The sequence below is a fragment of the Rhincodon typus genome, chromosome 27 (assembly GCF_021869965.1).
Source record: "Rhincodon typus isolate 14 chromosome 27, sRhiTyp1.1, whole genome shotgun sequence".
In the NCBI taxonomy this organism is placed as follows: domain Eukaryota; kingdom Metazoa; phylum Chordata; class Chondrichthyes; order Orectolobiformes; family Rhincodontidae; genus Rhincodon; species Rhincodon typus.
Genome location: NC_063358.1, coordinates 24,403,529 through 24,429,871, shown reverse-complemented (window position 1 = coordinate 24,429,871; position 26,343 = coordinate 24,403,529). Strand labels below are relative to the sequence as shown.

The following is a 26,343-nucleotide window of genomic DNA, read 5'->3' as shown; positions in this document are numbered from 1 at the left end:
TTCTCCAGCATCGACAATTCCTACTATCTCTGATACATATATCCAAGTCAGGATCAGAGCCCTGAGGGAACTCTGGTGTAGAGGTTAATACCTTGAGTTTCTACATTTCATCCTGTATGCCTAACTTGCTGCTGCCATGGTGGATGTTAAATCCAGGGAAAGGGATACCAATCAAGCAAACTTCTGCTCTCAGCTTTGTGGGTATGGCATCCATTCAGATCAGTGAAGAATTAGTTGAGTCTTGTAAATGGTGAGGTGATGGCCTAGTGGTATTATCAATTGACCATTAAGCCAGGGACCCAGGTTTGAATCCTGCTATGGCAGAAGGTGGAATTTGAATTCAATAAATATCTGGATATTTATCTCACTAATTAGCAATCTAATAATGACCATGAAACCATTGTCAATTTCCAGGAAAAACCCACCTGGTTCAATAATTTCCTCTAGGGAAGAAAACTGCCATCTTACCTAGTCTGACCTACTCTCAGGACAATTAGAGATAGACAGTGACACCCATAACCTGTGAATGAATAAAAAGATGTGAATAAAACTTGTAAGGGGTACAATGAGCCACTCATTGCAGAGTACATTACCTCTCTATCTTGCTTCCATTGACATAAGAGATGGTATTTAATCCAACAAACAGGAGTCTTATCTGCTAGCTGAGTAGTGGCTCGAGCTCCCTGTTACCTCATTTGGATGGAATTTATTGCCTTCTCCAATGTTTGTCACTGACATAGTTCAACTTCTAATTAATGCTGACCTCTTAGGAACTTAGTAACAGAAGCTTGCCGTTAGTGATGCTCTGAGGGTCACAGAAGCATAGCTAAGATTTGTGTCATTTCAGTTAGCTTATATGCACCAATGGTATTGGTTTTAGACAATCACAGATGACTTTATCAAAAGAGTGGTGAATGGATTTAAACACTGACCCATTCCACTCTAGGCCCTGATATGCCGGTGGTCAGACATAAGATAAAGATTCAGGGGACAGTTCTTGAATTGGCATTCTGAATCTGTGATCATTGCTTTGAACAATCATCTTTTGGTGAAATGATGACAACACCAATGTTACAAGTTGGCATAGGAAGTAGAATCATGGCTTTAGTTCTGATTTATTTTGAAAGAAACCCCAACAAATATCTGCAAAAACAATTTTTGCATAGTCCATTCACCCGAAAAATCTCACGCAGATCAAATGAAATAAAATTTTAATCATGGATCATTGTAAACAATGTAATCTTTTTTATGTTAATAGCATTTCAGAGCAGAACTCACTGTGGAAAATAATGTACAGCTTGGTTAAAGTACTTTCACAAATGATCTTCAACCCACTTGATTGAGTTTTTTGAAGAAGTAGGAAGAGAATTGATGAGGGCAGAGCGGTGGATGTGATTTATATCGACTTCAATAAGAATTTCAGCAAGGTTCCTCATGGTAGACTGGTTAGCAAGGTTAGATCACATGGAATACAGGAGAACTAGCTATTTGGATACAGAACTGGCTCAAAAGGTAGAAGACAAGGTGTTGGTGGAGTACTGTTTTTGAGACTGGAGGCCTGTGACCAGCAGCATGCCACAAGGATTGATGCTGGGTCCGCTACTTTTTGTCATTTATATAAATGGACTCCATTTACACGGCTCGCTGGCACGGAAAGGCTGCCAACAAAGACCGATCATACCTCAGCAATGATATCCTACAAACTCTTCCATCAGGCAGAAACTAAAAAAGCCTGGATACATACACCACCAGGTTCAGGAACAGCTTGTTCTGGCCATTGCCGTTAATAGACTCATGAATGGACCTCTAACCTCAAATAATGCTGATCTTGCTAACATTGATCTTGCCGAGCACACACGCTGTGGAATGGAACCTGTTTGCCTCCAATCTTTTTACAACCTCTGACCTGTACATCCTTGCTTACTATGATCTGCCTGTATTGCTCGAAAACAAAGCTTTTCACTGTACTTTGGTACACTTGATAATAAAATGATTTGGATCTGAACACAGGAGGAATGGTTAGTAAGTTTGCAGATGACACTAAAATTGGAGGTGTAGTGGACAGTGAAGGTTACCTCAGAGTACAACGGGATCTTGATCAGATGGGCCAAGGAATGGCAGATGGAGTTTAATTTAGATAAACATGAGGTACTGTAGTTTTGGAAAGCAAATCAGGGCAGGACTTATACACTTAATGGTAAGGTCCTGGGGAGTGTTGCTGAACAGAGACACCTTGGAGAGCAGGTACATAGTTCCTTGAAAGTGGAGTCACAGGTAGAAAGGATAGTGAAGAAGGCATTTAGTATGCTTGCTTTTATTGGTCAATGCATGGAGTATTGGAGTTGGGTGGTCATGTTGTGGCTGTACAGGACATTAGTTAGGCCACTTTTGGAGTACTGCATGCAATTATGGTCTTCCTCCTATAGGAAGGGCGGTGTGAAAATAGAAAGGGTTCAGAAAATATTTACAAGGACATTGCCAGGGTTGGAAGGTTTGAGCGAAAGGGAGAGCTACTGCGGCTATTTTCCCTGGAACATTGCAGACTAAGGGGTGACCTTATAGCGGTTTATAAAAACATGAGGAGTATAGATAGGGTAAATAGACAACGTCTTTCCCTGGGGTTGGGGGAAGTCCAAAACTAGAGGGCATAGGTTTAAAGGTGAAAGGGGAAAGATACAAAAGGGACCTAACAGGCCACTTTTTCACACACAGGTGGTGTGCGTATGGAATGAGCTGCCAGAAGAATTGGTGGAGGCTGGTACGATTACAACATTTAAAAGGCATCTGCATCGGTATACGAATAGGAAGGATTCCAAAATATAGATAATATTTAAAATATCTTGAATTTGGGTTGAATAGCCAAAAAAAAATACAAAATTTAAAAAAAGTTTGCTGTTCTAACAAAAGGCCGTCAATCTCAAATATTAGAGATAGTAGGAACTGCAGATGCTGGAGAATCTGCATAAATACTTTTAGGAGATGGTGAAAGGAGACTGGCAACAAGAAGGCTGCATCGCTGCAAAAATTAAAACAATAAACCAGTACCAAGTGAGAGTTCCACGCTTAGTTTGCAGTGCGCCCTTTCACAACCCAGCTATTTGAATACTTCCCAGTTTACCTGTGATCAGTATAGCCGAGAGCAATTGGCTAAGTCAAAGCAAAGTCCACATCGCACCTTCTAGTGGCCATTTTCAGAGAGGCTTCTGGAAAAAAGCCTGAATCTTCAACATGTGGGTTGTGCAGAGAGAAAATATGTTTAGTGTATTCAGACTTTTTTTTTAACATTAGCTAAAAAATAGAAATGGTATACAATGTCGCTACTGCGCATGGATAAAGATCTTAAAGCAAGGACGCACACGACAAAAGTACCGTACCGCCTTATCATCCTGAAATATGCAGATGCTTCAAAAAGAATACCAGTTGTTCCCGAGAATTTGCCATACACCTTCCCCTTTAAAGTCTGTAATTTAATTAATCCTCCACACGCTTTTGAATGCCAGGCAAGTGTGGGAAAGAGTGGCCATTTATTATTGGCAGGACAAAACTACATCTGTTCTTATTTTATATGACTGAAGATCCGACCCTTATCTAAAACCTATTTCATCACACTGGCTGAACAACTATCGTCGGCAATCACTCGCTAACGAGTTTGATGATGCACCGAATTGCTCACGTACTTTATTGTTCAGCCTCAGGAAACATTTTCACCGAATCAAGTGCTCCTGCTGCACCAGGCACCTTCGTAATCCTGGGTTCTCATTTTGCTAACTCTGCGAAGAAGGCAGAGGCCCTTTATTACAGCCATCTGAACTTGAAAGAAGCCCCGAAGAGAATAGCAGGTTATCGGCGCTACTGGAAAGAACATTCATTGCAAAAATAAAGACAGGTTTTTGAGTCTAGAATTTGGTCGTGAAATCCACGTCGAATACATGTAAATTATTCGCCGTATCAGTTAGACAAAAAAATAGAGAACTGAAAGGAAATCAATTGCCGTTCCGCCGGGTGAAACAGAATCAGAAATTATACCTTTAAAAATAATCCTCGTGGTGGGGGAGGTAAGACCTTGCGTTTCCCCAGAAACCGGTTTACAAAATGGCGGAAGGGGGATGATAACGTCGCCGTGGTGACGTTTGCTCAAGAAACGTAGGAATAATTAACCCAGGGTCGCGAATCGTCATTTCCGGCGGTTAAAAGACGATTTTTCCGGTTGGGAGACGCCGTAGTCGAGGGAGAGTGAAAAAGACGAAAGCGGCGGAAAATAAAGTGGAGTGTGAGCGGGGCCCAAGTGATCACGAGGAGTAGATACCTCTCAGTCCGAATCCAGCCTGCACACTTCAGGGGATCGTCTCCGTTTGAGTAAAAGCGAGAGGCCCCGCCTGTATTTTACAGCTAGGGAGGAGCGGCCCCGCCAGGCAAAGATCTACACCGATCGGGCAGACCGTCCCTCCGACATCGAAGCGGGTCACCCGCCGGTACCGTCCGTCAAGAGGCCGCTGAAAACCAAGCCTGTGTAGGAAGGGGCTCCATGAATGGAAATCGGAACCCCAGGTATGAATAGCCACTGCACTGGATCCCACAAGATGCTTGAACCTGCCCTTAAACGGCGGGTGGAGAGATATGGGGATTGAGTGCGGCGGAGGGAACCTGAGTGCAGTAGCGGCCAGATGGACACAAACCCTCATAAAACCAGAGGAAATAGGGAAGCGGGGGAGATATTTATAAACGGGTTACTAGAAAGGTTGAAGCCAGACTTGAAGTAGATGGAATCGGAAGCCTGTAGTCTGCTGACCTTCTAAAAGTGGGTTTTCTGTATCTTGTCTCCACAGCTTAGCCTCTTTAAAGACTGTAGTGTTCTCAGGGCTAGAATAAGGAATTTCACGAATCTGCTCAGTAAGTTTCTGTGCGTAACAGCATCTAGTCTTTGGTCTAGTTGCAAACCAAGTATGGAGGACAGAGATTCAAAATGATTAAAAGCCTGGAGAGCAAGACTAATTCACGAAGTCTCAAAAAAGAAACTCAAAATACTGGAAATACTCAATAAATCAAGAAAATAGCCAATTAATGTTTCAAGCCCATACCTGGAACACAGCTGTTGACTGACCTGATTTTTTTTTTCTAAGGCCTTTTCTGTTATACAAGAGAACGTTCTGTACGTCAACGTCAAAAATATATAAGAAATAACACTTAAGTTATTTCAGTTGTGTAATCAAACAAAAGAGAACGCTCTGACAAAGAAGTTGTACAGAATGAGCAGTGGGGTGACCAAAAGCTTGGTCATAAAGATGTTGTGAAGGACTTTGGCAATGCAGTGGTATTGGGGGAATTTATTTCTGTGATCCAGATACCTGATGCAATTAGGAAAAGCTCCCATAAAATGCTAGAATCAGAGGTGTAGAATGTTCTAGAGTAGGAAATAAAGATGGTGGAGGATAAGTCCAAGATGAGATTTAAACACCAGTTATACAGTTTGCCTATATTTTTAATGAGCAAAAGTGAAGGACACAATGAAATCTAATAGTGAGAAAGTTATTTGGTTTGACTGAGATAGTAGTAACTTGACAGGCTATATGCATTGGCGCTGTGCATCAAATTTGTAATGTTTCAGTTGCAGGATTATTTGATAAACTTTAGTTTTGTTTTATCGCAGTTTGCCTTCCCAAACCAAACTATTTGTGCTTGCCTGCATTTGTCCCATATCCCTCCAAATCTTTCCTATTCATGTACTTAAGCAAATGTCTTCTAAATATTGTAACTGTACCTGCATCCATGACTTCTTCTGGCAGTTTGTTCCAAGTATGAGCCACTCTATTTAAAAAAAAAGTTCCCCTCATGTCCTTTTTAAATCTTCCTCCTGTCACTGTTAAAATATGCCCCCTAATTTTGAACACCCCCACACGAGGGAAAAGATCCTTGCTATTCGCTCTATCTATGCCCATCATGACTTTATAAACCTCTATGAGGTTACCCCTCAACCTCCTACTCTCCACTGGTGAAAAAGGTCCCATCCTATCTTTATAACTCGAGCCTTCCGTTCCCGGCAGCACCCTTGAATTGTTTTCACATCCTTCGTGTAGCAGGGCGACAGAACTGTACACAGTATTCCAGAAGAGGCCTCACCAATGTCCTATACAATCTCAAGATGATATCCCAACTCCTAGACTCAAAAGTCTGAGCAATAAAGGCAAGCATGATAAACACCTTCTTAGCCACTGTCGAAGTGACGCAAATTTCAAAGGATGATGTACCTAAACCCTGACGTTTCTCTGTTCTACAACACTACCCAGAGCCCTACCATTAATTTTGTAAGTTTAGTTTTACCAAAATGTAATACCTCACATTTATCCAAATTAATTCCATCTACCACTCCTTAGCCCTTGATCCAATTGATCAAGATCTCTTTATAATTTTAGATAACCACCTTCACTGTCCACTATACCACTAATTTTCGTCTCCTAAATTCTCATCCAAATCATTTATATAAATGATAAACAAAAATGAACCCAGCACCAATCCCTGTGGAACACTGCTGATGACAGGCCTCCAATCCGAAAAACAACCTGCTGTACCACCCCACTCACATGCCACCCTACCAACCTCTGCATCCAGCGCACAATCCTCCGCCACCTGCAATCCGGCCCCACTACCAAGAGATATTTCCCTCCCCACCCCTATCTGCCTTTCATAGGGACCGCTCACTCTGTGACTCCCTCGTCCACTCCACACTCTCCTCCAACCTCACCACACCTCACACTTTTCCCTGTGACCACAGGAGGTGCTACACCTCCCCTCTCACCACCATCCAAGGCCCCAGACAGTCTTTCCAAATCTGACAGGGATTCACCTGTATATACTCTAACCTGGTCTACTGTATCTGCTGCTTCCAATGTGGCCTCCTCTACATTGGTGAGACCAGTCACAGATTCTGGGACTGATTTGCGGAGCATCTGCACTCTGTGTGTTCTAATCAACAGCGCCTCCCAGTTGCCAACCACTTTAACTCCACCTTGGTGACATGTCCATCCTGGGCCGCCTCCAGTGTCACAATGACGCCACATGCAAACTGGAGGAACGGTACTTCATATTCTGCCTTAAGAATTTACAGCCCAATAGCCTCAACACAGAATTCACCAGTTTCAAAATCTCCCCACCCCCCAGCCTCATCCCATATCCAACCTCCCCCTCATCCCCGCCTCCTTGACCTGACATGACCTGTCCACATCTTTCCCACCTATCTACCACACCCTTCCCACTGACCAATCTCCACTACCCCCTACCTGCATCCACCTGTCAACATCCTACCTACCTTCCCCCAACCCCCCATTTATTTCCGAGCACCCTTCCCCCTCCCCAGTCCTGATGAAGTCAACTTTCCTGCCCCTTTGATACTAGTGACCTGCAGTGTTCCTCCAGCTCCACACTGTATTGCACCCCCCAGCCCTTCACCACAACGCTGTCTGTTCTGATGTCAAGCCAATCTTGTATTCATTTGGCAAGTTCATCCTTAATCCCATATAATCTAATTTGTTAGTTCTTCTATCATGCGGAACCTTGTCAACGGCTTTACTAAAGTCCACGTAAACGACATCTACAGCTCTGCCGTCACCTATATTTTTGGTTACATCCTGAAAAAACTCAATTAAGTTTGTGAGACACTATTTCCCTCACAGCCTCCCTCTCAGATAGCCGTGCTTTGAGTATTCTTAATCAGTCCTTGCCTCTTCAAATGCATGTAAATCCTGTCCTTCAGAATCGCCTCCAGCAATTTACCAACCGCCAACGTCAGACTCACAGGTTTATAGTCCTTAGGTTTCTCATTACAGCCTTTCTTAAATAAAGGCACAACATTAGCCACCCTGCAGTCATCCGGCACCTCTCAGATGATACAAATGTCTCTGCTAGAGGCTCTGCAATTTCTCCCTAACTTCTCACAAGGTCTTGGGATACACTTGATCAGGTCCAAGAGATTTATCTACCTTTTATGTTTTCTAAGACTGCCAGCATTTCCTTTTCTGTAATGTGAACTGTTTTCAAAACATCAATATTTATTTCCCTGAGTTCTCCAGCCTCTACAATAAAAACTGGCACAAAATATCCATTTAGTATCTCTCCCAGCTCCTGAGGTTTAATACATAGACAACTTTGTTGATCTTTAAGGGGCCCTATTCTCTCCCTAGTTGCTCTTTTGCTTTTAATGCACTTGTAGAATCTCTTTAAATTTTCCTTAACCTTATCTGCCAAGGCTATCTCATATCTCCTTTTTGCCATCCTGATTTCCCACTTAAGAATGACCCAACACCCTTTATTCTCTTCAAACACTTGGTAATGTGAATTGAAGAACCCCAATGCAAAATAAATTGTGTCCTTGCTATGCTCAGTGCTTTTTTGAAGTATTTGTGTACGTGGAGGAGATTTGATTCATCAGCTGAGGGAGGGCAGTATGTTGCATTCAGCACAATGTTTCCTTAGCCATTTTTGACGTGATTCCATGTCCCCATTTCATTGACATTTGTACTTGTCATTTAAAATAATGAAAGATTAACACTTTTTGCAGTATTAAAAGTTGAGAGTTTTGTAAAGTGTAATTCGGGGAAGCAGTTTTGACTTATCACATGATTAATTCTTTGAAATGTTTAGAGGCATTTACAGTAATTGTATAATGGTCATCTTGGGTAACATGGGCATTGTAAATGGCTGTTTGGGCGCATCTTTTAAGCATTTAGTTGAAATTGGCTGTTAGTGGTTTTTGTTTCGAGTGAACATATAAATCTGTGTTGCTTGTAGTTTGTGCAATTCCTTGTGTGCTTTCTAAATAAGATGAAAGTTGCTTGGATTACATCTCTATGACAATGTGGTTTCTTACAGTAGTATCACTGACGCGCTTGGAGTCATTGCTACAAAGTTACATTCAATTATTTGATGAATTGATAAAATTAGCTTGGTTAGAGATGAACTTGCATGTAGTCTGAAATAATTAGAACAATTAGGAAAAATGATCTTGTATAGAAATGGGAAGTTAGGTATCATTCTATATTCTAGCAGGTGATGAAAAAGATCATTCTGATCCCATGCCAAACATTTTCTTACAATTAACTTGACAAGTCTTTTTACAATTTAATAGTTAAATCAAATTTCTAGTAAATCTTCCTCCTTTTAGACTTTCCACATACCTTATCTTGCCCAGTAATGTTGTAAGTGAACTATGAGGCGTTCCAAACTCTGCCAATGTATACTTGAAATAGCCACAAGTATGTGACGGGTATTATTTATTTATTTTCTTCCCATCTGTTGGCAGGGTCTCTGAAATTTGATGACTTATTTTACTACTCCATATCCTGGTGGGTTGATTGATTTATTGTTGTCATGTGTACCGCGATACAGTGAAACATGTTGTTTTATGTGCAATGCAGGCAGATCGTACCATACAAAGCGCATCAGGGTAGCCAAACAGCATGCAGTGTATAGTGTTACAGCCACAGAGAAGGTGCAGAGAGAGAGAGAGAGAGATCAGAATTAACATTTGAGGGGTCTATTCAAAAGTCTCATAACAGTGGGGAAGAAGCTGTTCTTGAAACTATTCATATGTGTTTACAAACTTTTAATTCTTCTGCTTGACAGAAGAGGGTGGAAGAGCATATAACCGGGGTGGGAAGGGTCTTTGATTATGTTGGTTGCTTTCCCAAGGCTGCAGGAAGTATAGGTGGAGTAATTGGTTGAAAGGGCTCACTTATGATATGTCACTGATGGCTGTTTCTTCCCATTCTTTATTTAAAGAAGAAACTAAGTGCAACGGGTCTTCTAAATTAGTTACTTCCAGAAAATGTTTAACTATGTTCAACGTTGTAAATTACATTAAAATTTGTCAACAAAATTTAAACGTTTCATTCCAAGCAATTCCAATGATACACTGAGTCCAGAGATGAATGAAATGTCTTAGCATTGCAAACAACAGCAATAGCAAGCTTGCTAAAATTGGTAATTCCTGTATCTTTTTGGTAGCCTGATAAACTTAATTTAGTACTATGTCCCCTTTTCTCTTCATAACATGCTGGAACGTAAAGATCTAACTTCTCTGGTCCTAACTCCATACAAATTATGATAATAAGACAATTTGATAATCAGTTGCTGTGAAATGCCTGCTGCCAGGCCAACTGAATTGAAAATTGAAGGTTTGCAAAGTAGCAAAAGGATTCTTCTGCTTCAAAATAATTTGAAATATTGGTCGAATCAATGTAGTTGGCAACTGTTTTTGAGCACTGTAATACACAGTTCCCTTAAATCAAAGTCTTGAATATTTCCAATTAAATAGATCAGTATTAGACATGAGTCAGTTGGTAGCACATGTACTTCTGACCCAGAACGTTGTGGGTTCAAATCTTTGAGCACAAAAATAAGGTTGAAACTCCATTGCAGTACGAAGTAATCACTTTGTTTTTGGATGTACTGTCTTTTGGATGAGATGTGGTCAGAGGTGTAGTCATAAGTAATTGCCTGGCATCATTTTGATGAAAATTAAGTCAGTTATCTCTGGTGCCAAGGCCAATATTTATCTCTCAATCACTAACACGAAAACAGGTTATCTAGTCTTTATCACATTGCTGTTTGTGGGAGTTTGATGTGTGCAAGTTGGCTGCCGCCATTCCTAAATTACAGCAAAAGATTGTAACATTCTTTGGGACATTTGTGGCTATGAAACATAAACTATTATTTTTATTTCTGTATAGAATAAGTTCTGGGAGCATACCAGTTTTTGCAGGATTTTGATGCTATGCTGTATTCCAATTGCCATGGATTATGTAGGCAACCACCAGGATGGCACTGAATGATGTATTAACTTAGGAAAATATAGACCATCTCTTGGAGACAGATTTATTTCCCCTCTTCTTAAGGTAATAAAAGAATGTATGAAAATCATGTCTGTAGTGGTAGTTTCCAGATACTAATAGAGGAATGTCCAACCAAAAGCTTGTTTTTTATTGTTGTCTCATGGAGTGTGGGCATCATTGTCTAGTCCCGCACTTATTACCCAACCATAATTGCCTATGAGAAGGTGGTAGTGAACTGATTATTGAATCTTGTGGTATTGGAATACCAAGAGCATTATAAAGAAGAGCGTTCTAGGGTCCTGACCCAGTGACAACAAAGGAACAATAATTATTGTTGCAAGTCAAAATTGTGTGTGGCTTTGAGGGAACCTGCAGTTGGTAGTAATCCCATGCATCTGCTACCCTTGTCCTCCCAGGTGGTACATGTGGCGGATTTGGAAGCCGTTGTCAAGAAAGCCATTACTGAAATGCATCTTCTTGATGGTACGCACTGCCATTTTACATTGGTGGAAGTGGTGGATTGGATGCCAGTTGAATGGACTGTTTTGTCCCTAATGGTATTGAGTTTCTTGAACGTTGTTGGAGCTGCATTGATGCAGGCAATTGGAAAATATTCCAATTGCTCTCATTGTCATAGTATTTATATGGTTAGTCTAGTTCAGTTTCCAATCAGTGGTTCAGTGCCTGTGATGCTCTCTGAGGCATTCTGGGCAAGGGAAGTATATATTTAAAAAACTTTGGTTCTTGTTGCAATTGCAGTAATTATAGTTCATTTATTATCGTTTATAATATTGGACAGGATGATTGGCAGTGTCTTGCTGACCTGAAAAGTAAAAAATGAACTTTACAAGTTGAACATCTAAATGTCATCCATAGAGATTTCTGTCAATTGAATAAGTGCCGAATGTTTGTAGCTTATGCTTCAAAATACAAAATGTCAATGTAAGTGTGGAATTCTTTCTGCGTGCATGTATTTAGGCGCAGATGTATAATCACCACACGACTAGTATTATGGTATTAAATCCTTTATAGCATAGCAATAATGTCCTTTTTAAAGGGGGTGGAAGCAAAAATTGATTGAGACTGGAAGTACTGTTTCAGTCTTGTACATTTTGCACATTCTGACACATGGTGCAGAAAAACAGAATAGATTCCAGAGAACTGTTACTTATTCCAGTTGAATTTTCATTGCTCTGATATTACAACTGATGCACAGAATAGCCAAGCAACAGCCCTAAATAGTTACTCCACTCTCTGCTACTGTACAAGTTCACTCATTAGTTCCTGATAAAAAAATGTAAACTTGCTGTGCCACTTGTTCCAGACTGTTTGCCTGTTTGAACAAAATACAGTTTCTAAGAAAACATAAAATTGAAATGTATATCTGTGCATAATTTGTTCTGCATGTAGATTGTTCTCAGCTTGTTTTAGTCAGTCACGTTTTTCCAGGACACTGGGTCACGTAATCATGTTTCCATGGTATGCTGTCTGGACTCCTGCCGTGCACCTTTCAGAAACATTTGCTTGTTCAGAATGTTGCCTGTTTACTAACTTTCAATGCTCTGCACCAGCTCCTCTGCCTTGGCACCTTGTCTTGTGAAGCTGCAGTTTTAAAATTCTCACCTTCTGTTAAAATCCTTCTGTGGCTTCCATCCTGTTTGTCTGAACCTTATGTGGCTCCTTTGGATCTCTAATCCTCCATTTCTGACCCCTCGCACATTCTGAATTTTTCTAGTGCAGTAGTCAGCCATCTGCTTGAAGATCGGAATCCATCCCCACCCTTTCATCCTCTATATCTTTCTCTTTTTTCGTAAAGAGTCATAGAGTCATTGAGATGTACAGCACGGAAACAGGCCCATCGAAGATCTACAACTTTGACCAAGCTCCTGGGCCAATGTTCTGGCAACAAATTTTGATAGTGAGCCAATTAACAATTTATGGAAGATGGTTAATTGCTTGATGAAAATGTTAAGTATTTTAGGAGGATGGAGAGGTGAAAATATTTGGAAAGCAAGTTTCAGAATTTAGGACCAGAGACAACTGAAGGCTGACTATCAGTGAAGGGACAAACCAAATTGAGGGTTCACAATGCCAAAATCTAGTATTTTATTATAGACCTATAAGCACAGACATCTCTCATATTATCAATATGGCCAGTTCTGGTCACCCAATCACAACTTGCATTCATGCATCTTAAACTTAAAAGGTGTCCAACAATTTTTCTTGAAGATGCAAGGGCAAAAGTGGACACTGATCCCAAAAGGAATGAATAAAGACTTGTTGAAAGTGGTCACTTTTATATAACATTTAGGATAAGAGAGACAGGGAGCTTAAAGAAAGAACTTAGAATGTGGAACCTTATCAGCTAAACGGACACCCAGCATTAGTGGACAGGAGGAAGAGATGCACAATTTGTCGGAGACAGAGGAGTGGAGATTTTGTATGTTGGAGTTTATATAGCCAAGAAGGAATTTAAATACAGTTATTGTAATTTTACATCTTTGAGCTGTTGGAAATATCAGAAGAAAATTTTTAAACTGGCAAAATAGGAATGATGAGAGAGTCAGTGACGCAAGATGCCATGCAGACATCTAAACTTTGGATGAGTTGCAGATCACAAAGGCTGGAAGAAGTGAAGCCGGCCAGGAGAGCAATTGAGTAGTCCTGTTCACAGGTGACTGAAGAATGAAAGAGTGTTTCACTTGTAGATGGGTTGAGGTAGCGGTGCAACTAGAAGAACATGTGTTGTCAAGGTTTAAAATCAGAAATTCAACTTGTGGCCAAATAGTACAGTCTGGTACAAGCTGTGACTGGCTGAGAAAAGAGGTAGAGTTGATAGTGAGAAGAAAAGCTAAGGAGAGCCAGGTGTTGAGAACGTGGACCATATTTTCCCTGCTGTACTACTGCCTCTGAATTAGCTCTGTTTGACAGCTCTTTAATTAGTTTATAATTTTGAGGATATTTACGAATTTTAAATGATGCATGCCAGTTTAGTTTTTCTTTTTGTTTTGAACACAACTGTCAATTTAGCAGGTTAATGGGTTATCTGATGTCTTTAAGATATTAATGGAAAAACAGAAAAGATAGATAAATTATTTCCACAGGTTGGGAATTCTAGAAATAGGGAACATAATATAGAAATTAGAGCCAGACCATTCAGGAGAGATGTTAGGAAGCACTTCTGTACACAAGGGTGGTAGATATTTGGAAAACTCTTCCACAAATGACAGTGGATGCTGGATCAGTTGTTAATTTTAATCTGAGATAGATCATTTTTATTTGTTAAATGAAGGTATTAAGGGACATGGGCCAAAATCAGGTTACGGAGTTAGGCCACAGATCAGCCATTATCTCATCGAATGGTGGATCAGGCTCAAGGGGCTGAATGGCCTCTTCCTCTTCCTATGCAATGGCATAGTAATTTGACGCATAATTTTAATCAGCGATGATTAGACCTATTCATTTGGGTTGGGATTTACAGCTGGTGCATCACTTGTTTACAATTCTGGATGCCTTTATTCTAAGGTATACTTGCAGCAGTTAGTTTATTGGTTTTATTGGCTGGTGTCCAAAATTTCAATTATAATGTCGTATACTTGGATTTCTGTTTACAATAGTACTATACTTTATGCATATTCAGCAATATATGTTTTTGAATTTATTAGTATTTCCAGCAACTGTACCGAAATTTTAAACATTATATATTTCATTCTGTTTTGGGTTGACTTGATTGTGCCACAGATTTAGAATTTGAATACACAGATCACTTGTGAAGTTTTAAGTCTTCTTTTAGTTTTATTTTTTAAACATTATGGTATATTTGTGACTGCTAGGGATGAAGGTGGAAAGTATTATAGAAGTGACTGATAGCTATGTTGGTAACACTTTCGATCTGCACTGTTTGTTCTTCTGAAATCTCTCAAACTTCAGACGTACATACTACATGTCTTATCAGAATTACATTATTGACATCTGTACTTACCATCATACTAACTGCTGCTGAAACTTTCCCAGGACCACAAACCATTTTCTTCTTTCCACAATGTTTCACCACCAAGCTAGATTACTTGATTTACCTAACTTTGTCTCCCTTCTACGGTTTTTAAACTATGTTCATAACATGCTATTTGAACGTCAGCCATTCAAAATTTCTGGCAATTACTAACAAGAGTGGATTCTCTATTTTAAAAATTACCAGATAAGTTCATGAATGTTTAAATACTAAATATCACATTTGATCACTGCCCATCCAAAGAGACCATTTTAGGGTAACTTTTTTTTTGTGGACTCCCTTGAAGCATTATTCAGTTTCTGGTGGTTACATCTAAAGTTCAAATCCATGCTTCAATTTATTTACACACATTTTAAATCTAATTGATTCTTTCAAATTGTCTACCAATGTAATCACTTGGGCTCATATTTTTTAAAAAATCAAAACTAATTTGCACCAGGCAAACCAACAAAAAGAAAAATTATGTGCAAGCTGGATATTATTGTTATATGCGTTTGGATTACCTAATGCTTAGGTGCAAAGTGAACACTCATATGCTCACCGAGCACACAACACTTGGTTAATTGGGTGAAGTAAGAACCTAATGCAATACTGATGCAATGTGAAGGCTACAGTGAAATAGTATTGCTAATGCTGAGCAATCAAACCATTCCAGGAAATTAAACCGCTTATTTCAAACACCACAGCATGATCATAGTATGATTCATCTACTGGATTGATCAGAATTCTAACAAAGCTTTCCTTGAATATGTTCTGTGGCCTCTTCTTCCTCTCCTCTCTCTGTACATCCCTCCCTTGCCCAAAATTCCCCCCAATGATCAATAAACTTCACTTGATTTAAGAAGAAATACTCGAAAGTATCTGACTTGTGAATGCACAACGTATTCAGTTTGTTCACATCATAGTATGGAGCACCGTGGAATTGGGTGAGATGACTGCGAAGGAGGGAAATGAAATATGATATGCCAACGTTATTAGTCATTTTTTTGGTTTATTTATGTTGCCACCTTTAAATTAATTCAGGAGAGTTTCAGAATGTGAGATTCAAACATAGTTTTGTGTAATTCCTCATAATAACTGTGTTCCTTCCTAAGCAAATAAATCTTTCTTTTTCAGACAAGAAAAGAATCTTTTTAGGAGAAAAGTTTTTTTAGATTTAAATTTGAAGACGTGAAATTTACTAATTATTAATTTGTTTGATCCAAAATAAGTTTGTGAATTCCACATCACTAGATAATACTTCTGGTAGCTATTTTGGCTCACATTGAAGCACATTTGTTTCTGAGTGTGAAGTGTGCAGCTTAAAGCCCCAGTGTGGATTTGAGCATGCCATCTAAGCTGGCATTGTAGTGTTGAAACAAAAGTTTGGTATTAAAGTACTTTCTTTCAGCCGACATAAGGCCTTGGTTGTTCTGTTGTTTCTGTTGGATGTAAAAGGTGCCATGTTTTATTTGAAAGGAGCAGGTGATGTTAGTGTCCTAGCCAAAATGTTTCCAGTCAAAAAAAAACCAAAAGAATTGCAGATGCTGGAAATCTGAAACAAAAATAGAAATTGCTGGAAAATTTCAGCAGGTCTGGCAGCATCTTTGGAGAGAAATCAGAGCTAACCTTTTGGGTCCAGTTATTTATTTAGTTATTTAGCTGTTTGGAATATTGCTGTTCACAAATTGGCTGCCTCATTTGCTAACATGTTTTTAGGTGAAATCACTAAATTACTAGCAAATAAGAAGCATCATGAAACCCCTTTGATACGTTTTGGATTTGTAATTCACAACTAGATATGCCTTATCCTCAGCTGTGCAATATACTTTGAGCTTTTTAATGCTGTTAATGTTTTGTGCTAGCGTATTAATAGTTGGAGCCAAATAGTGAATTTATTTCTCATCCCAGGAAATACAGACTTGAAGACCAATACAATTATGATGCTGTAAACTTAATATCTTCATCTAAGAAACTGAACCAGAAGGGGTTTTCAGAAAGAAGCGGTCATAGGTGAAACAGACCATTAGATATAGGAGCAGAATTAGGCCATTCAATTGATTGATAATATTCCACCATTCGATCATGGCTAATATGTTTCTAAATCCCATTCTCCTGCTTTTTTCCCATGACCTTTGGTCCCCTTACTAATCAAGAACTTGTCTAATCCTGCCTTAAATACAGTCCATGACTTTGCCGCACAGGGCTGTGGAGGCCATGAGTTACACAGAGTCACCACCCTCTGGCTGAAGAAATTTCTCACCATATCAGTTCTACAGCGTCTTCTCTTCACCCTGAGGCAGTGCTCCCGAGTCCTAGTGTCTCCTACTAATGGAAATGTCTTCTCCACATCGATTCTATTCCAGGCCTTCAGTATCCTGTAAGTTTCAATCTCATCCCACATCATCCTTCAAAACTCTATCAAGTACAAGCCCAGAGGCATCAACTTCTCTTCTTATGACAAGTTCTTCGTTCCCAGGATCATTCTTGTGAACCTCCTCTGTACCCGTTCAAGGCATTCCTTACCCCAAAACTGCTTACAACATTCCAAATGCAATCTGACCAGAGCCTTTTACAGCCCTCTTGAAATGAATGCCAACATTGCATTTGCCTTCATAACTGACAACTGAACCTGCATGTCAGCCTTAAGAGAATCCTGAACTAGGACTCCCAAGTCCTATTGCATTTCAGATTCCGAAAGCGTTTCCCAGTTCAGCAAATAATCAATTCTTCTATTCTTCCTATCAAAATTCATAACCTCGCACTTCATCACGTTGTATTCCATGAGCCACTTCTTTGTCCACTTGCCTAGCTTGTCCAAGTCCTTCTGCAGCTCCACCACTTCCTCAATGCCACCTGTCCCTCCACCTATCTTTGTATCGTCTGCAAATTTAGCAGTAATGCCCTCAGTTTCTTCATCCAGATTGTTAATGTATAGCATGAACAGTTAACTCAACACTGCCCCCTGCAGAGCTCCACTAATCACTGGCTGCTGTCCTGAAAAATAAACAGAAGGGCAAAGCATTATTTTTTTCCTGACTTGTGTGTTTAGCGCATTTTTCTGCAGGAATATGTCCTAGCTAGAACCAACAAGAAGAGCTTAATGAGTCAGATTGAGCTAAACAGCCTAATGGTGAATGAAAATTATCTGATGATGAGGTTTAACATAATTTTTTGAAATGGAGGAGTAGAAAAGAGTGTCTAAGATTCCAGATTTAGGCAATGCTACATTGAATGTGGTAAGGTAACAACTGTTCTCTGTAAACCAGGCAACTTTGTTAAGGGACAAAAAGATGGGAAATCATTGGGAAGTGATACAGAAACTGTTTGTACCCTGTAGGGCAAGAGCTCTACTTGCTTAAAAAGAGAACTGAAAATGAATAAATAGGCAAGGGACATCAGAACCAAAGAAAAAGCTTTCTGTTTTTGAAGATTCTTCCTTTTTGTCAAGGTTTAGATGCAACCTTGCACAGCCACTTTCTACTATAAGTGACCACATTTTTATGATTTGGTTTAATCACTTACTATGGGATGATTCCCAGTAAGATCTCAACATTTTTCAAGATTTCTCATCCGAAGTCTGTATGGTCAAGTACCTCGCTGAAGGTGTCAGGCATTTTGCTAAAGTTTGCCTTCTGAGCATTGTTTTTTTACCTCATGCCAGGACATCTACTCTTCCATTTTCCAGAAATGCACTTTGAGAAGAGACTCTCTTGTTATATTCTCTCTTGGCTAAGCCAAGATGAGGTAGTAGATATGCTGTTAGTGTGTGTTACCACTTACTTCTAGTTAGTTGTGATAGTCGAGAACACTCTGGTACATCACTGAACCTTACCAACATTCAAAAGTGTGGAGCTGACCATGACTCAGGTCAGAGGTAATAGTCTTGTAACAGAAATCCCCATATAATGTGAAAGCTTACAAATATGCAAAAAAAACACATTCTAGCCAAATGGGACAGATACAAAGAATAGCCCAGAGGGACAAAGCCACACCAAGGGAGTATGAAATGAGGTTTGCAAGACTTGTCAAAGTCGACACGCAAACTATTTTTGTGGAAAAGTGGATGGTCAGGAACAGTGTTGCCCCTTATAAACTAAATATTGATAATATTTTTAAAGCAAATAGGAGACAGCAGACATGTTCAGTAAGCAGCTTGCATCAATACTTTACCGGGTAGAAGAGGTCAGTATCCTGGCCATCTTGAGAAAACTAGTATTGAATTGGGGCCATCAACTTATGAAAATGAAAGTAAGCAAAATAAATTAAGAAAATAATGACACTAAAGACTGAAAAATCCCCAGAAGCAAATGGTTTCCATCATTGAGCTTTAAAGAATGTAGTTGAAAATACTTCAAATTGTAATTTTGAAAAGTTCTATTGATCCAGAAACCATTTCTTCAGATTAGAAAATTGTACACATAAGAGAAGTGAGAGGAGTAAGCTAGGGGATTATAAATCAATATTCTGACATCTATTGTCAGTTTGTTTACTAGAGTCTATAATTTAAAGATTAGGTGACTGAACACCTTGAAAATTTCCAATTGCTCATGGAGATACAGCATCAATGTGATTGAATGTTTTGAAGAGATGACTGAGTCATTTGTTAAGGGATATTTATTTTTCTGAGTGTCTTTATAAGATAGCTAAGGTTGAAGCTTCTAGAATTGAAAATAAATTACTGACTTGTTCAGGAAATTTGCTGAATGGTAGGAGTCAGAGTTGGAATAATGGGCAGAAACTCAAATTAGCATGATGTCCCGCAAGGATTTGTTTTGGGACCTCAAGAGTACATATTAACAACTTAGGTGATGAGATGAAAAGCTATATTTCCAAGTTTAACAATGATACATGGCATGTCAGAGCATGATATCACAAAACATTATCAATGTTATTTATAGTTGTAGAAAATTCAAGTTTCTGAACTAACCTGTTTGGTCAAAAGTAGGGGACCTTAACATACGTAGCCTTTTTGAGAGGTGGCATCCACACTCTCCCATTGCATCTATCACACGGTTGCCAGACTTGAACCTGTTCCTGCCAACTACACCCCAAAATGAGCTGAAATAACATGTGCTGACTGGCTGAACTGCCACCTACAATGATGTACTATTTTATGATTCTAGCAAATATGTTTGCATTAGGGCAGCTTTGACATGGTGAGTAGGTGGTACAAAAGGTTCAGATTTTTGTTTTGCCTAATGATTGAGCAATGTAAAAGATAAATGATTTTTTTGACCATAAGTCGAGAATTGACTTTGCACAACTTGAGACCATTCTTTGAGTATATATGATAGGTGAAGTGAATGGATAAAACTGTAGCAAATGGATTTCAAATGTGAAATAATCCACTTTGAACCTAAGAAAAATGTTGAAACAGGATACTTTCTAAACGTTGAAAAGTTAGAAACGATGAAGCTGCAAGGAACTGTGGGGTTTTAGTTGTATAGATTATCAAAATAATTAGAAAAGCTATTGAAGTATGAGTCTTTATATCTAGAGGGTGAGAACACGAGGAGGGGAAGAAAATTGTGTTATAGTTAAATAAAGCATTTGTTAGAGCACCACACCTTAGAAATTTTAGACTTGAAGGAGTGCAGCGTATATTTTTGGTGCTGTGTTTGTGTCCTTGCCCCTGGACCAGGAGGCCTGGCTTCAAGTCACACCTGCTCCAGAGGTGTATAGTAACATTTCTGATCAGTTTGATTTAAAAAGAATAGATTTACCAGAAAGACACCTTGACACCAAGGCGTCAATTACAAGAAGAATTAATGCTTTGATTCAGCCTAGAATTTTACCATGATGCAATAGTTGTTTTGTACATGCCATGCTAATGTGAAACCAAATGTAACTAAGTTTGAACTGCAATAATTAAAATTAAGTATCCATGACAACTTACATCAGAATTCTACTGCTCTTTTTGACATCTTTTTAAATGTGGTAGAAATTAGCATTAATTGAATTGAAGCCAGATGAATTAGGAAACAAGGCATAGAATTTGTTCTTGATATGATTGTGTTCATTTGAATACAATCTAATACAAATCTCCACTCCCTGACCACCATCCCAGTGCCTCAGCAGTTCCTTTTCACATCCTATTTTGAAGCCCAGTTCTCCAGTGGCAGAAGGTCTAAAGCATGCTAATGGATACCAAGCGCGCTCTCTCTAGCAAGACACAGGTCAGAATGTAACTGGAGAAGAGGTAGGCTGTCTCTATGTGTTAATGTCACCTTTGCCAGGCCCAGAAGCAGATTTGAGCATGGTGATCAAAGGGGGATTTTTTTTTATTAACCCGTTCAGGGATATTATTTGCACACCTGCACCAGGTGGGACTTGAACCCAAGCTTTCTGGCTCAGAGAGTAGGACACGATCACTTAACTACATGAGTGACATGCAAGAGGCCCAGGTTCAACTCCCAGTTGCTCCAGAAGTATGTAATAACATATCTGTACATGTTGATGAGAAAATATCTATAACTGACATGATATTAACAATGAGGAAAGGATTTATAACAACCATTAGGGTAATTCTCCTCGTGTCTCATTTGATTTATTCAAAGTTTCAAAAACCTTGTTCCTAGCCTTATCTTGGAGTTGATTGTACTCTCTATTAACCATGCTGACTTAGCCTCCCTCAATTCTTAAATAGCCAATGTATTTTAATCCAATGTCATGAGGACTACAATCAGTCCAATGTATTCTGTCTCTTTTCATTTAATAACAAACAATATTATTTTGAATAACAGAAGAAGTGCATCATTTGTGTTTGCTGCAATTCCTATTTCAAAGAAGTATTACAATTTTGGTCATGTCCACAGGCAATCATTTTTATCCATGATTCGCAAGATTTGCATTAGTGGAAGGTGAACAGTCAATGAAGCATTTCCTAGATGTTAACTATTTTTAAAATACACACAACTGATGAATAGAACTGAATTCATATTATTGGTAACATGACAGTTATTTGGCTTTTAATTTTACCTTGTATTTAGTAATAACAATTTGGCAACTGTATTAGGATGGAAAATTAGACCCATTGTAATACCTATTGTGTTTGATTTTTGCCAGGGACGGTAACTTTCACTTAAATTGAGCTCAATCTGAAATGGACATAAGAATGTAGGGATTGTGGCTATTTTCATACATTTTGCTCTTCTCTGAAATAGTATCCATGCACCATTATGCTCTAAAAAACCCATCTAGCAACTGTTATTCACTGTAGAAAAAGACAGAACAGGGAATTTTAATGTGACCTCATACAATATATTTTTATATTTCAATGTGCAATAATGTTTTTTCCCCAACAGTCCGCGCTTAAAGTTTATCTTTACTGTAAATGAGTGTGCTGTTCTGCAAAGAAAATGTTGCTGTGAAATGGAGGAATTGCTATCAGTGGTAAATAGAGGTATTTACCTCAACCCAAGCTACGATAGCCAAAAAATTGCGAAATAGTTCTCCAATTTGTAGGAAGAGAATATTTATGCTTTCTCCCTGTCAGCAACATCTGCACACCTGTTGAGACTGCCAACAAGCAACTTATAGAACAAGAGGAGATCAGATCTTGTATTCACAAAATGTAATTAGTGTTTAAAATGTGATGTACTAATGAAGATACAATTGTGTATTTATCCAGTAAGAAACTTCTAGCTTGAACCCACTGCCAGTAATAGGAAAGACATCCTTTCTCCCACTATGGAAATTTTCGTGTGCATTTTCTTTTACATGGGTGTAATATTTTCTAAATTCAGTTATTCTCTCTTTGCACGCCTATACCCAGCCCTGTTTTTAAAAAAAAGTGTGCTTTTATTGAGAGATAGTAAGAACTGCGGATTCTGGAGTCAGAGATTCTGGAGTCAGCGTAGAGCTGGAGGAACACCGCAGGCCACCTTCTGAAGAAGAGTCCCGACCCGAAACGTCAGCTTTCCATAAGACATAGGAGCAGAAATTAAGCCATTCGGCCCGTCGAGTCTGCTCCGCCATTCAATCGTGGCTGATAAGTTCCTCAACCCCATTCTCCCGCTTTCTCCCCGTAACCCTTGATCCCCATGATAATCGAGAACCCATCTATCTCAGTCTTAAATGTACTCAATGACCTGGCCTCCACAGTCTTCTGTGGCAGTGAATTCCATAGATTCACCACTGTCTGGCTGAAGTTTCTCCTTATCTCTGTTCTAAAAGGTCTTCCCTTTACTCTAAGGTTGTGCCCTCAAGACCTAGTCTCTCCTACCAATGGAAGCATCTTCCCAACATCCACTCTGTCCAGGCCATTCAGTATTCTGTAAGTTTCAATTAGATCTCCCCTCATCCTTCTAAACTCCAATGAGTATAGTCCCAGAGTCCTCAAACGTTCCTCATATGTTAAGCTTTCCATTCCTGGGACCATTCTCGTGAACCTCCTCTGAACACGATCCAGGGTCATTACATCCTTCCTGAGATATGGGGCCCAAAACTGCACGCAATACTCCAAATGTGGCCTGACCAGAGCCTTATAAAGCCTCAAAAGTACATCCCTGCTTTTATATTCAAGTCCTCTCAAAATAAATGCTAGCACTGCATTTGCCTTCCTGACTACTGACTCAACCTGCAAGTTTACCTTGAGAGAAACCTGCACTAGAACTCCCAAGTCTCTTTGCACTTCAGACTTCTGAATTTTCTCCCCATTTAGAAAATAGTCCATGCTTTTATTCTTCTTACCAAAGTGTGTGACCTCTCACTTTCCCACATTGTACTCCATCTGCCACTTCTTTGCCCACTCTCCTAACCTGACCAAATCCTTCTGCAGCCTCCCCACCTCCTCAATACTACCTGTTCTTCCACTTATCTTTGTATTGTCTGCAAACTTAGCCAGAATGCCCACAGTTCCTTCATCTAGATCGTTAATGTATAAAGTGAAAAGTGGTGGTCCCAACACTGACCCTTGCGGAACACTACTTGTCACCAGCTGCCATCCTGAGAAAGACCCTTTTATCCCCGCTCTCTGCTTTCTGCCAGACAGCCAATCTTCTATCCATGCTAGCACCTTGCCTCTAACACCATGGGCCCTTGCTCAACAGCCTCCTGTGCGGCACGTTGTCAAAGGCCTTCTTGAAGTCCAGGTAGATAACATCCACTGGCTCTCCTTGGTCTACTCTGCTCGTTACTTCCTCAAAGAGTTCCAGCAGATTTGTCAGGCATGACGTCCCCTTGATGAAACCATGCTGACTTTCCCCTACTTCACCATTCACTTCCAAATATTCAGAAATCTCATCCTTTACAATGGACTCCAAACTCTTACCCACGACTGAGTTTAGGCTAATTGGCCTGTAATTTTCTGGTAATTGCCTTACTCCCTTTTTAAACAGGGGTGTCACATTAGCGATTTTCTAGTCCTCTAGGATATTCCCTGGCTCGAGTGATTCGTGAAAGATCACCACTAACGCTTCCACTGTCTCTTCAGCTATCTCCTTTAGAACTCTGGGGTGTAGCCCATCTGGTCCAGGTGATTTATCCATCTTCAGGCCAATCAGTTTTACTAGCGCCTATCCTGCTCCTCTGATGCCTGGCCCGCTGTGTTCCTCCAGCTCCACACTGTTATCTGCTTTTATTGACATCTGTTTGGTTGTCTTGTAAATAACAAATTTGTTTTCACGCAAGTGTTTTTTACTGTCAAGGGAGTCCTTTTAGCTTTGGGACAAGGTGTGTGTCAGTCCTAATTAAATCTGTGCAGTATTTGAATTTTTATATAGCCCTAAACACATCATTGTTGATTACTTCTTAAAATGATCTTGTGCACCAAGCCAGTTCATTCAGTTGAGATTTTAAATTTGGGTTAAGGTGACAAAACTTTTCTGGCCTTTTGTGTGTTTAAACAAGATGTACGTTTCTCGAGAAATTATAATTAATGAGTCACCTGTGTCATAGTAGTACCTGTGCAGTATTGTGACTCAGATTAGGTGTTGGATCGTTAACAAGAAACCATCCTTGCTGCAAGAAGGCTCGATTCATTGATGTCTAATTGCTGACTAAATTACTATGATTGAGACAGAATAACAGATTCCATTTCAACTTGACAATTCAGAAGTTCAGAATTAAAGTTTTTAAACTTGTCTCCATGCTAAGGTACAGTTACACAGGACTACAGGCATTGGTGAAACTCCTGCAGAGTGCATTGTCTGCTGCTCACACAGAGTCATGCAGTACAGAAACAGACCCTTTGGACCAACTTGTACATGCCAACGTTTGGCCCTTATCCACCTAAACCCTTCCTAGTCATATGCCCATCCAGATGTCTTTTAAACATTGTGATTGTACCTGCCTCCATGACTTCCTCTGACAGCTCATTCCACATATGCACCACCCTCTGCATGAAAAAGTTACTCCTCAGGTCTTTAAATCTTTCCCTCTCACCTTAAACCAATGCCCTCTAGTTTTGGACTCCCCTACCACAGGAAAAAGACCATGGCTATTGAACCTGTCCATGCTCCTCATGATTGTATAAATCTCTGTACGGTCACCCCTCAGCACTCGACACTTAAGGGGAAAAAGCTCCAGCCTATTCGGCCTCTCCCTATAACACAAACCCTCCAGTCCCAGCAGCATCCTTATAAACCTTGCCCTGCACCCTTAATTTTAACAGCATCCTTCCTACAAAAAGGTGACCAGAATTATATGCTGTATTCTAAAAGTGGCCTCACCAATGTCCTGTGCAGCCGCATCATGTCGTTGGTAGTTTATGTAGTCCAAATACTAATCCAACTTTTGACCTTAATAATCTTTGTTGAAAAAAAACAGCAAAACAATTTTTTTTAAAAAAAAGAAATAAACTTGAGGTGCTGCATTTTGGAAAGGCATATCAGGGCAGGACTTATACACTTAATGGTAAGATCTTGGGGAGTGTTGCTGAACAAAAAGACCTTGAAGTGCAGGTTCATAGCTCCTTGAGAGTGAAGTCCTAGGTAGATAGTGAAGAAGACATTTGGTATGCTTGCCTTTATTGGTCAGGGTTGGGAGGTCATGTTGCAGGTGTATAGGACATTGGTTAGGCCACTTTTGGAATACTATGTGCAGTTTTGATCTCCCTGCTATATGAAGGATGTTGTGAAACTTGAAAGAGTTCAGAAAATATTTACAAGGATGTTACCAGGGTTGGAGGGTTTCAGCTATATGGAGAGGCTGAATAGGCTGGGGCTGTTCTCCCAGAGCATCTGAAGCTGAGGGTGACCTTCTAGAGGTTTATAAAATTGATAGGGTGAATAGCCAAGGTCTTTTCTATGGGGTTGGGGGGAGCCCAAAACTAGAGGGCATAGGTTTAAGGTGAGAGGGGAAAGATTTTAAAGGGACCTAAGGGGCAACTTCTTCCACGCAAAAGGTGGTGTGTGTATGGAATGAGCTGCCGGGGAAGTGGTGGAGGCTGGTACGAATACAATAGTTAAAAGGCATTTGGATGGGTATATGAATAAGAAGGGTTTAGACGGATATGGGCCAAATGCTGGCAAAGGGACTAGGTCAGATTGGAATGTCTGGTTGGCATGGACGAGATGGACCAAAGGG

The 26,343-nt window shown here is 39.8% G+C and overlaps 1 protein-coding gene and 1 long non-coding RNA gene across 8 annotated transcripts in view; one reads left to right on the top strand and one right to left on the bottom strand.

The window, feature by feature from the left end:
* The window catches only part of LOC125486225, a 27,789-nt gene extending 23,651 nt beyond the window's left edge, over positions 1-4,138 (bottom strand). For 4 of the 5 annotated variants that reach the window (XR_007264914.1, XR_007264913.1, XR_007264915.1 and 1 more), the window contains exons 1-2: positions 4,027-4,136; positions 3,119-3,852 (exon numbers count right to left, since the gene is read on the bottom strand). This is a non-coding gene — a long non-coding RNA (uncharacterized LOC125486225). Of the gene's footprint in view, positions 1-3,118; positions 3,853-4,026 lie in introns of all 5 variants that reach the window. The other variant, XR_007264912.1, reaches the window with a different exon arrangement.
* LOC109936649 (protein argonaute-1) overlaps positions 1-26,343 on the top strand; it is a 127,317-nt gene that overhangs the window by 31,076 nt on the left and 69,898 nt on the right. The gene's annotated exons all lie outside the window — the stretch shown is intronic.